General features: G+C 27.7%; 1 long non-coding RNA gene across 1 annotated transcript; it reads right to left on the bottom strand.

The window, feature by feature from the left end:
* Nucleotides 1-2,338: 2,338 nt before the first annotated feature.
* Nucleotides 2,339-4,325, bottom strand: LOC126908021 (uncharacterized). The gene is made up of 2 exons (XR_007704685.1): nucleotides 4,232-4,325; nucleotides 2,339-2,629 (listed from the first exon to the last, which is right to left on the bottom strand). It is a non-coding gene; the product is annotated as an uncharacterized LOC126908021 (long non-coding RNA).
* Nucleotides 4,326-12,674: the final 8,349 nt, after the last annotated feature.

Below are 12,674 nucleotides of genomic sequence, written 5' to 3'. Positions count from 1 at the left end.
AATTACTCGGTTTGTTTTTGTTTGAATGTAACTAGAGAAGGAAAGCATCATGCTGAGAATGATGGTCATGTGCATTATTCACAAATTATTGTTGTCAATGACCTTGGCGACAATGAAATAATACCATCACCATAGCAATTACCTTGTTGTGCGATACTTTCGCCTGGAAGTCTTTGGCCGCAAACTTCGTATAATTATTGTAACACTATGCTTGAGGAATTGCGACCACCAGGTGTCACATTGATGCCGAACACGCAACGTCGGTCGTCTTACCGGTAAAAAACAAAAAACTATTTTACACGACGCGTTCTGGCACATGTATTAATTCGGATAACGTCTGTAATTTGCATGACACGGTAAAGTAACTTTATTACTATGTGGGACAATAATTGACACCCAAGTCACAGCTGTTGTAATGGTCTTATGCGGCCAAGTCCATCGATAGTTATGATCCTCTGGGCGATTGGTTGGGTTTGATGTTATAGAGCTGAATCGATTCCTGTACGTACTATGTATAAAGCTGGTTTTACTGTCAAACGTCTCAGATTTACCTGGACAGGTATGAAATGTACGGCGTTGGAGTCTATGTAATACACGACCGGTTTCTTATTTCTTGAATAATAAAAAGGGTAGAAACCGACGAGATGTGGGACGATGAAGATGGTGAAAAAGAACATAATAGTTTTGGGTATTTTAGATTAGCGCCACGTCGGTATCTCAGCAATTCGATAATGGCACCTATACGATGCAGTAAAACGGTCCACAGTCGTCGCATTCTTTTTCGTGTACACAATTTCGTAGCATCGTCCCAAATCTGTGGGAGCGAGATTACCTTATTCGGAAGAAAAGAAACAAATAAAATATTTTTCGAGGTACCTGCGCGTTCACCGGTTGATTTTTCTCACAAAGAAAAGAAAACTGCTCGTCCCATTCAAACGTTTTGCACCACTTGGACAATGTCGTATAATATGCATACACTTGTAATGCAAAGACCAAAACATTATATGCGTGTCGAAGAAGATAAAAATTCACAAATATCGACGAACCGTGTAATTAATTATCAGTTCCTATCAAACATTCAGAGTTCTAGAGAAGTTAGTTTTGCTTGAAGTCAGTTATCACAAAAATCTACATCACATTAACATTCCTCTATACCCAATTATTTTTATTCGAAAGTTATTTATTAGCATATACAACTATTCGAAATTAAATAATTATATCTTCTGTTATATGTTGATACATTAAGTATGCAGCTATGTATTTATAACTGATATATATATATATATGTATATACAATTTGCATGATTGTACGGATATTTATTGACTATAATTAAATACAACAACATTTGTAACACCATTACTTGAGTTGGTAATTTATGTTCCAGGACTTCGAAGACAACTATTTCAAGTCATTTTATAAAATTACAAATACAAAATTCTAAAAACGAAGGCTGTACTAGTCATAAAACTCCAAATTATATCTATTTTCTATTTGATATCGTTACCATTGACCAATCATACAGTGGCGGACAAATTGGAGTAGATTAGGGGGGTAATTGACATTTTTGTACAACTTTATGATATATATATTGAAAACTTTAAATATGATAAGCTATTGAGCGTAATTAATATGAAAAATGTATTAATCCTACTAATTTGAAAGATTAAATTTTAAGTGTTAGTTATTATTTAAACGTTATTAATTCAACGAGGTTCTCGTTTTAGGTATTCTAATATAAATGAAATATTTAAAATAGGCTTAAAAAGATGTAAGTCTAACTACGCTTATATAGTAGTCCACTATAACATTGTGATATAGTAATACATATAAAAAATGCTATGGGGTATGCTTAGATCATCATCTCCATAATGATTTTAATAATTAAGGTTGTTCATCCTCTCTCGTGGCAAAATTATTCAACAAATCAATTAAACAATGAATACATCAAAATTAAAAATTAAAATATTTAGATTACTAAATAATACAAATTGATAAGAAGCAATTTAAAATTGTTAATTATAACTTGTATAGTTCAAAGATAAGTGACACTACTTAATAATAGCTGATACTTTTACTGAGAGAAAATAATTATGTGTTACATGCATTATTTAGTACTTTTAATATTATACATAGTAGTTATGTTCTAAATAACTCATGTAGTTGACTTCTTTTGAAACGTATAAAAAATTACATAATATTGAATTAATTAATTTAAAATAATTAATAGATGTTTGGAAAAAGTCCCAAGGTCTCGAGTGCAATTTTTATCGCGAAGTGTTGTAAACAATTGTAAATATTTTAGCAATGGTAAAATATAAACAGCAGCTATAGTCTTTATTCAATTCAAAAGTATTATAATTAGATTATACTACAGAATTTTATTTTAAGAATATTCCAATTTATTTTATAGCGTTTTTTATTAATTTTTCTGAGCTACTACGTCCATTTGATCGTTTAGATTTTGTTCAAAGCATTAAGTGGAACATCTTTTATCAATTTTAGATGTTTTTGCTCATCATGATCACTAAATCTGTGGTCACAGATGTGACTTTGGTCCGTTTGAAAATTGTATCAATATAATTTTTTGTGACGATTGGTTTGGATTGTACTTGGTCTGATCTAATAAAACTAAAAATTAATTAGTAAACTTAATTTTTCAGATTAATGCAAATGTATATAACTTAGATTAGTTTAAACCTACTTGTTTTATTACCTTTCTAAAAGTTTTGAACGAAAAAAGTGTTAATTATCTAAAAATAATAGTTGTTGGTTGGGTTAACAAACGAATACAAGTTAACTAATAATAATGTGCTATTAAAATTATTGTTATTAAAATACTTTTATAAAAAATAATATTAATATTTACTACTCCATTTAAATAATAATTATTGTTTTGTTTTAATCAAAGATATTGTATTATTATCATATAACGCAAAACTGAAACATAGTTCCGAACTTAAACTCTAAATTATGTTGATGAAATACTTTTAACATTTGTATCGTGTGATTTCAGGTACGTAAAGTTCACATTGCTAATTTGATTTACTATATAATTTTTGTAGTACATAAAATTATACAGTATATTATTTTATAAAGATATCTCATATTTTGATTAAATACAGCATATAAAAGATTATGAACTTTTATGCCTTTTGTTTATCTCTGGAATAATATTATTTCATAAGTTATTAGTATCAGACAAGTACGTTACTCTTAGACCTTATATTATTTTATAATTTGTTAGTTTTAAAATGAAAATGAGACATTGTACAATTACAATCGTATTATGTGTTCTATCAAGATTAATTATATAATACCAATCATCATGAAAATTAACAATTTTTTAGAGTACACGCAATGCCACTTCGACTAATAGACTTCTTACATCACGTTGATCAAAAGCCCTAGTAATTTATTGACCTTAATTTATTCTCCTTCAACCCAATAAACTTGTATTTACATATTCTTATTGTTTGAGTGTATGATTTGGGTAGGTGGCATTTCAAATATGCTTGTTTCCGACGCGTTTGACTTAACAGTTTACATCCTTCGTATGAGAAATAACGTGAGCGCCCACGACAAAACTATTACTAAAGATGACTACAATAATATAAAATGACTAGGCACTGTGATAATTCTAAGCATTCGACACAAAAAGGAAAACTATAGATGATAAAACATGACTAGATTAATTTTATGAAAATTGCGGAAATGACAGTTATTCCATTTTCGGATAAGAAAACTAAGTATTTTTTGCACTCAACCAATTATGTTCTAAGAAACAAAAGCTGTAAGCTAAATAAATAATTTAATTGTATTAAGTAAAAAGATTATAAGTTTCATATGAAAATAAAATATTAGTATAACACATCTTGAAAAAGTAGCATTCGTGAGAATCATCGATAAGTAACAAGTTCAATTATTCTATTAAAATGTTGGGTCACATGACAGTTGACTTTGAACATCCTCCCGAGACACTTGGAGATATGATCGCATTATACCTTATAAATTTCTATAACCAAATATTGATATTCGTCGCAAATTTCAATCCGACCTAATCATTATAAATGTAAGCTCATTCCACGATATCTTATGTAGTGATATAATTTTGATCTTGCAAATTGTTAATTAAGTGATAGGTATGGTTTTCAAACACTCACTCAAATAGCGACAAACCGTGCAACGATTACTCATTTAAAATTTAAAAGAATCACCAAATATATATATCACCTTTATGTTATTGCGTCTATCATGAAATACTTCTATCGATGTGGTAAAGTCGCGCGTCGTGACAGCTCTTTAGAGTCGCCTAGCGACAACCGTGTATGGACACCAGACTATACTAACAACATGATGACATTGGGGCCACGACGAGTCGCTGGACACCTTCTCAAGTCATATAATTCATACATTATTCTCATAAGTCCCTGGTACTAGTTTCTATATTTGTTGCAATATACCAATGCCGAATATGATTTTATAACTCGTTGGTCGATACCTCATGAAGTCCTGGTTAAATTTAATCTTTAATCAAAAAATGTTTTAAACGAGACCTCTCCAGGGGTTATTTAAGCTGAAACCCAACATGTTAAAATAATAACGTACTTAAAATACATAATTTTGACAACGGTAAAAATTGTTTTATGTACAATCTCTTTTTAATAAAATAACCATGAGCATGTTACATCGTTTTTATTTATTATTGATAAGACATTTTTTGTTTAAGGTTCTGATTATGCATACATATGATGAACTAAATACTACTATTAATAATACTTAATGTACTGGCATAAAGAAAAAGTAATTTTTTTTTAGTTGTTTAACATTTCCTTTTCAAAATTTACCTAAAACAATTATTAAATTTTATTTTTAAAATATATGAGTTCACATAACTCAGCAATCGCTAGCAGTATCCAGATATTTTCCAATGTTGGAGGCCCATAGGCAATATTTTTAAATCAAAACTATTCGAGAGGCTCAATTGGAAATTAATATTCCTTGGGTCCAATCATGAGTTAGAAAGATTTACATTTTGGCACTCGCCTCAATTCGCCGTTATGCATTCATATTCATTTCTTTTTAATTAAAATAATTAGTGCAGCGGTTATAATTTGTCTTAAAGGGTTACTGGGTCGCATAAAAAACCCAAACAATGATGATTTTTTCAATATTCAATACTTAATGAGAAAGCGTATTATTTGTATATTATTTTAACACATTTTTTGTAAAACAAATTATTGACGAGTTTAATTAAAAAGTATAATCACAGTTCCGTTGCAAACTAAGAACCGTTTGCTCCGCGTTTTTCAAAAAGTTGTTACTTTGTCATGCTATTATTATTACACCAAAATTATTTTTTTCAACTGATAATTTAAGTGTAGTTATAGTGTTCAATTACTCGAATAAAATATTGGGGAAAGCGTAACGCCAAAACTAACTCGATTTGTTTTCTGCAAAAAATTTAACTCACCAACTTAAAGTAGTTGGACCTGTGTATTTTTATTTTAATAATAAAGTACTAATATATAAGCACATGAATTTGAATACTCAATAGAATCGTGCTATTCCCCCAAAGCCATCTGATCTATGACACTCCTTTATCATTTCAATCAATAACATATAACATGCAAATTTAATAATATGTTTACGTTTAATACAATTTTAATCAATAACGTGTAGTATTTAATTAATCAACTCTCAATGTAAATATAATCTAAACTGGCTATCATAAACAACATCTTGACGCCTAAAAAATTATTAAAATTATGCATTTCACAACCTGTATAATTTCCATACAGGGGAGTAAACCTTGATCTGAATTAAACTATATACTATTTCCTTAGTATTAATAAATTAAGACACAAATTATAGATCAAAACTTTTAAAAATTATATGCATTGAACGAAACCCATTTATGATGTAAAATATTTTTGATAAATAATTTAATACAATACATTTTATGAATATTTCTTACACTAGCGTTCTAAACTATTTGTTTACAATGAATATCAGCAAAATCTAATTTTATTTATCCTTATTAATTCATATGTTTATTTGAATACAATGTTAATGCAAATCATGTTGAAAGATAAATTTGATATGTTGCACATGAAAATTAGACAACTTTTTACGATTAAAAATAGTTTTTTGTGACGCACATACAAATGTTTCGTTTGCTAATTTTAATAACGCAGTTTTCAAATGATTTACATGTGATTTTATAACTAAATGCTTTTCTTTATTTTATTATTTATAATATTTTTATTTTAGTTATATGGTGGTAGCAGAATGTAATAAACAATACTTCCATCTTTAAATATATGTTAAATTAAAATTAGTACAATTATACATTACTTCGTACATGATTTTCGTTATTAAATTTGTGATAAATATTTTTATAATTTCTTAATTTTTGTGTCCCTTTAAATGTTGCGCCCGGGGCGTGGGCATCTTTCGCCCTCCCCTCGCTACGACCCAAGTCGTTTGTAATACATATCGGTTTATAAATACGAATTATAAAAGAGGTATTATTTAAAAAATAATTTCAGTTTAATAATATTCTAATTATAAAAAAGGTGGTTTTTAAGTGATGTATGTTAAAACATACTAACAGCAGTCGCTATTACTTAAATGGGTCGGGTATGAATAAAATGAGCGGCGTGTTCGTCTACATTTGATGATCGTACCTTAGACCCTGTTCAGTACATATACCCTCGAGGTAACCAACATTGTTCAGTCGAAATAGTCTCCCTCCACAAACGCTAACATTTGAATAACACAATATATGCTGCGCAAACATACAAACGATGTGTGTAGGAATTCGAAGAACCATATTATTACACCATAAAAACGATTCATATAAACGTATCCCTAAAAAGAAACCGACGAGAAATGGGACGACCAGATAAAGTGAATACTCTTCTACAGCAGCCGTTACTATTGAAACCACTACCGCCTTCGAATCAATATTTTTCGTACAAAAATGTTTTGCAATATCCATTAAAATATTTTAAAACTGTTTTATTCTATTTAACAAATATACCAAAATTATACATTGAAATAGTAACAAATATATATTGCAGTCATAATTTATCTTAAACAAAATAAAATCAATTTTATTCAATTCGTTAATTGGAATACTCTTAGTCTCAATTTAAATCAATGTAAATTGTTAAAACATAAAATGCAATTTTCTATCGAATAATATGTACTGAAACTCGTTTTTAAACAGTTTCATTTGATAAATTGTACGGAAAAGAAATTTTTTGAAGAAACGAACCGAATATTTGATAAATTAATAGATAACATATGATACGTGTCTTCAAATAAATATTAAACTGTTCGTACTTAAACAAAATCAAGACGACCTTAGATCTCACTTTTTTTACAAAAAAACCAGACAAAAACAAATTACGTTAACACGTTTTAACAATAAGATCAAAAGACACGACATATTTTTGATCCATTGTTGTAACGAACATTGTAATTTTATTTAGTGTTTATTACAGTATAGTTTTAGTTAAACAATTTTTTGTGTAATTAAAAAATTATATAAATTTTGAATCTATACGAAGTTTTGATCCCTAAATGCTTTCGCTTGCCTTTCCTTATTTCTTGGAACTGTCCATATAAATGAAAAAACTTTTCAAGAAGTTCAACTAGAGTAAAATCGGGTTATTTAGTTGTAATAATCATTAAAATCGACCAAGTGAAAGCTGAGATTTTTTATGTACAGACATAAAAGAACACACACCATCACAAAACCAATACCTTTTCATCTTCGCAACGAAGCTAAAAATTGTTTTTAGAAATTCAATGATAAAATAATATAATTTAAGATCATTGGATCTACTCGCGTAAATTCATAAATCAAATAGTCTGTTTACTAATAACATGTATAATTATATTTGTTTAATACAAAAACTTAAAATATACTGATTTCAAGTAAAAAAAACCGTCGTATTTGTTATCAAAAAATATGTATTTGTATAATGTTCAAGTGTTTACTATGTAACTATTGCAACCGGCAATATTATTTAAGTACAATTTTAATCACATGGTGTAATACTTAAAAAACTCAATTATATTATGAGTTTTCTAAGTTTTGACCAGTCCTGTCGTGTAATGGTCAGAAATAGTAGCTCTGTTTTATTACAAATGCACAATGAAGATAGCTGGTCATTATTGAACGTACGTGTACATTACAGTATTTTTACTATAAACGCATTGGCTATCGGAAGATAACATGTTTCATTCCAACCAAACGAATTTCAACAAAAGTTTTTTTTAAGGAATTTTGCGGTCATCAAAATAACAAACGTGGAAGAATACATATATGTAGCGGTACGGTCCGTGCACAAAAAAGGCATAACAATATAAACGGGCGGTATGTGCCATCTGTCACCGTTGGTCCATCCAAAACGCTAATGCATACGGCGGCTTTGAACAATGGCGGCTGTGATGTTATACTTCTGGAGCAAGTAGGAAATTATATAAAACGGTTCACCGTTGATTTCCATCGACGTCCCGTTCAAAGCGTTTTGCCAGGTGCAATAATCGACGACTAAAGCATTAACAGCGGCAGCCGCAATCGCGCGCGCATTCAGCCAGATGCATTTGTGTTGTTATACTACACGTTATTATTATTATTATTATTATTATTGTTATTACGGTACGAAATGTTTCGCATCAGACACGAGACAAACAGTAGAGAAAGAAAAAACCACCTAGGAAATTACAAGACAAAACACCTGGACTCCGTCTGACGTCTGCAAACCACCTCCTCTCGGTTTCTCCGGAGTTTATCACTTGACGATCTGCACACAATTTCAATCGAATTCCTCTTACGTTTATACATAACAGCCATTTGAGATATTTACCGTTGTTTTTTACCCCAAGTGTCTAGTTTTGACGAAAAATCCCCCAGGACACGTGTTTCGTGGATGAATGCGCTTTCCAGACGGTTCGCGTGTTTCTGTCGGCTGAAAATAAATTAATTACTAGGTTCTTTTTTATTACAAGTATAATTGTACAGTGTAACTATCAGATTGCAATAACCTTATAATTGTATCCTTAAAAAAGTCAAAAATTCTTTTTGTTCCCACTTTTTGGCAACACTCCCACTTACTATCCAGAATTATTATTAACCATTAAGCTAAATATAATATAATGTTTTATTATAAAACACTGTTGGTTGGTTCAATATTTTGTAAATGCCAACAAAACCTTAATCTGTTTAACGTGTCAGATTCTGTTTAAGTACTTTACTCGTAGATGTTACTTTTAGAAACGTATGTTACTATGTAAAAATGTGATAACAAGGTCCCCTATAATTAAAAAACAAAATCAATAAAATTTATGGAGAGAAAGGAATAATTAATTCGTTTGAGTAACATTAACAGAGGGCCATCTTGTCGTACGGACTAGACGGGAAATTTACCGTGACGATAAATTTTCAAATGGAATTTTTAAAATTTTGATTATTTTTATTCAAATACAAGAAAAGAAGAATAAAATAAACATCTATGAAATTTTTAATCCTTCCTTGGCTGGAAAAATATCCTTGAGCCATATATTACGTCAATCAAAAATAGTTTTCTAAACCAAAGTTTTTCATTTTTTTTGTAGCAATATGAATAAAAAATAAAACAAAGCTAGAAAAGTTTGATTAAAGTAATTATAATATTTTTGACAAGAAGTCTGATATTATGATTATATTATATTATATATGACTTAAAACTAAGCTAAATTATCTACTTAATCGTGAAATAAATTAGAAATCAGAAATTAAAAACGTATCATAATGCCGTTATTCTAATTCTTCTAATTGAATTTAATTAAATAAGATTTGTTGATAGTTTATAACATAGATTATTAGAAACTAATTAGTAATACTATTGTAATGACCAGTGAACGATAGACTAAAGTAAATAATATATCATTATGATAGTTTTAAAAGTTCTGTTAAACGATATATTTTCATTTTACATTTATTAATATAATATTCCATAAAATGTTGTCAAAAAAGAAATTAATCAGCAGTCTTATTTTCAGAGAAGAATATTTAAATGGCCTTAATGCACACATTCGTCATAAATCTAAAAGAAATTGAATTGGAAAATGTAAGTTGTAAATTTTTGAATAAGCTCTTATATGAATTTATTAAAACTGGGAATCATAACTCAACAGAAAATTTTACTATTGATGTTTAATATAAAAATTCAAATGAATTGATTGAATGATGTTTAATTTTAAATAGAAGAAAACTAAACTTGCAACTCTTCTTTAGAGAAAATATAAAACACAGAAACATTTTAAAATAACTATTAAGTACACATTGCCCTAACCCAATCCAATCACAGCTGTCCTAATAAAATTGTTTTCAATTCAAAAGTATAAAGAAATAAATAAAAGTTTTAAATTTATTTTTAGTTCATCAAACATCCAGACTTGTAAAATTAAACACTTATAACAAATATTTGGCATCAGATAGATTTCGTGTATTTCAAACTTGAAACGAGTTAATAAATAAATTATTACAATGTTCCAGATATATGCTTAGTACTAATTCAATTATGCAAAATTTATTACAAATAAAAATATATATTTGCTGTCAAATTAAGGCATGTTAATTTATTGAGTGCACTTTTAACATACTCTCTATAGTGTATTGGATTTTTATTTATAGATTATCTATCATTAATGTACAGATAAATAATTATTTTCATAGATATTAAACTAATTTTAAAATGTAGTTAAATAAAAAAAACTTTAAAAGTATTACATTCAGTATAAAGCTAAATTAACAAACATTTTCAAATCCAAGATTTATAAAAAGTTTATTGCAAAATAACTGTATCAAATATTAAGGTTTTTCTTATGATAATTAATTTTTATTTCATTGTTATTGAGTAATATTTTATTTATATAAGCGTATAATATGGCCGACCCTAAGTAGTTGGAATTAAGGCGATGAAAAAGAAGATATAAGCTTATGATATATTTATATAAAATCATAAGTTTTCTTCTAAATAGAATTTTGAAACTGAATTTATTCAAATCTGAATACCAAAAATATTTTATGCTTATAAAAAATAGTTTACATCTCATGTTAAAAAATAACCTAATAAAATAACAACATCTAAAATGAATACCTAAATTTGATAACTTTGGATTAAATTTTTTAATATAAATCAATTTATATAAATTATTTCATTACATCAATATTCTGTAATTATGTCTTCTATAAATAACAATTAAAACATCAAATTAATTAAATAAATATTTATTTTATAATATAATAATAGTTACATTACAAATAGATTGCGTGAGTTTTAAACATCAGTTTTTGAAATTGATGTCAAACCGTTCAATAAGAAATATGGTTTTCAGACCATAAAAATGGCAATGAATAACGGTAAACATACTAGTGTAATGGAATATAAGCAAACTAAAGATATTTCAAACAAAATTTGCTTTAAAGAATGTGTCGTGTGTACCGAGTAGTCTCTAATACTATTAACATCAGAGCTGAAGGATAATATTATACGTTATATTTTACACGGACGAATAATTCCTAACAATTGTGACACAATGGGGAGATGAGCAAATCTCATTGTTTGCACACAATTACTATAGAAGTACTAATATAAGAACACTCGGTTTACTCATTTAACAAAATAAGTCTGCGTAATGTGATTTAGAGACTTCAAAGATATTTAAAAGATTAAAAGTAAGTACTTATACAAATTATGAACAATTAAACGCATAAAAGTACCAAAAAAATATATCTAAATAAAAATACTTACCTATTGCACAAACTATGATGAATAGTTTAAATAATTCATAATACCTGTTTATTTCTATTCCAAACGGATAAAATAAAAGGATCTCGACTCATCTTGTAAAATTTACTTAAATTTATCTTTATTTATTTATTTATAAAAATATATATGTACAATGTGATTTAATAAGTATACTATAACCTATTTTTTTGTTAAATAATGATTTTTTATAAAAAGGTATAGATTAAAACTTAATTTATTTTTATAAACCATTGTAAATTATTTTTCAATTTATCTTTAATTTAATTTGGTTCGGTCCTATTTATCATTAGATATTTTTCGGCCGTATCACTCCTCCCACCTGGGTATAAAATTGTTAATAACTTACCAAAGTACTGGTCCATAAATTGTTATCGACCAGTCGCTTTCTTAATTAGATCAATTTTCATTTTATAAACTAGTTACATTTTTATGTTGCTATTTGAAAAAATGAGATCAACACACTTATACTGTATGAATGATTTTAGTAAATTAATTAATAACTGATTAATCAAAATAAATATAAAACTAAAAAATTCTAAAAATAATTTTCTTCACATAATTATTATATTAAGGGAATTCTATTAGATAACGTTAAAAGAATCACCCTATGTGCATATTTATATATAAAATATATAAATATGTATTTACTTTTTCATTTTAATTTTATTTAGAAATCAATAACTAAAAAATGTAATTCAAATACAAATTAATAATTATAGTAAAAAATCTACGCGTTTAAACAGGTGAACTATAATAATAACACCATGTGCCTATAGACTTTTCATTTTACTTGATGGTTAGGGTCACTATTTAGCAAGGGTCAGTTATTACAATTTCTATATGCCAGC

The sequence above is a fragment of the Daktulosphaira vitifoliae genome, unplaced genomic scaffold, assembly GCF_025091365.1.
Source record: "Daktulosphaira vitifoliae isolate Bord-2020 unplaced genomic scaffold, ASM2509136v1 Scaffold_5, whole genome shotgun sequence".
In the NCBI taxonomy this organism is placed as follows: Eukaryota; Metazoa; Arthropoda; class Insecta; order Hemiptera; family Phylloxeridae; genus Daktulosphaira; species Daktulosphaira vitifoliae.
Note: the sequence above shows the minus strand (reverse complement) of the source record. Positions and strands in the feature narration are given on the sequence as shown.